The sequence below is a fragment of the Myotis brandtii genome, unplaced genomic scaffold (assembly GCF_000412655.1).
Source record: "Myotis brandtii unplaced genomic scaffold, ASM41265v1 scaffold137, whole genome shotgun sequence".
Taxonomy (NCBI): Eukaryota; Metazoa; Chordata; class Mammalia; order Chiroptera; family Vespertilionidae; genus Myotis; species Myotis brandtii.
The window spans coordinates 745,570-746,053 of record NW_005354874.1 but is presented as its reverse complement, the minus strand read 5'-3'; positions in this window follow the sequence as shown (position 1 = coordinate 746,053).

Sequence of the window (484 nt, the reverse complement as noted above, 5' to 3'; positions counted from 1 at the left end):
CTTCCCATCTGCCGCAGTGGCTCTGAGCTCCACTCAAAGCAACAAAGTTTCAATTACAGAAGATAAATAAACCCCAGATACCTGCTTTCAGCTGGCTGTGGCCACGGAGCTGGAGCGAGCAGGAGTGGGTTGCCCCTAGAGATGGAGGAAGCCAAGCTTCCCTCCCGCCCATGCAGGCCAGCTCTGAGCTTCTCTCAAGGCTATAAAGTTTCAATTATAGAAGGTAAATAAATCCCAGAATAAAACAAAAATAAAAAAAGGAGAGGCTGGGAGCTTCTGTCGCCCGGGGGGCTTGGCCAGCCTGAAAATGGCCCTCAGCCCCTCACCCAGACTGGCCAGGCACCCTAGTGGGGACCCCCCCCCGAAGGGGGTGTGACCAGCCTGAAAACACCCATCAGCCCCTCACCCAGGCTGGCCAGGCACCCCAGTGGGGACCCCTATCCTGAGCAAACCAGCCAGCCCCCACCCATGCACCAGGCCTCTA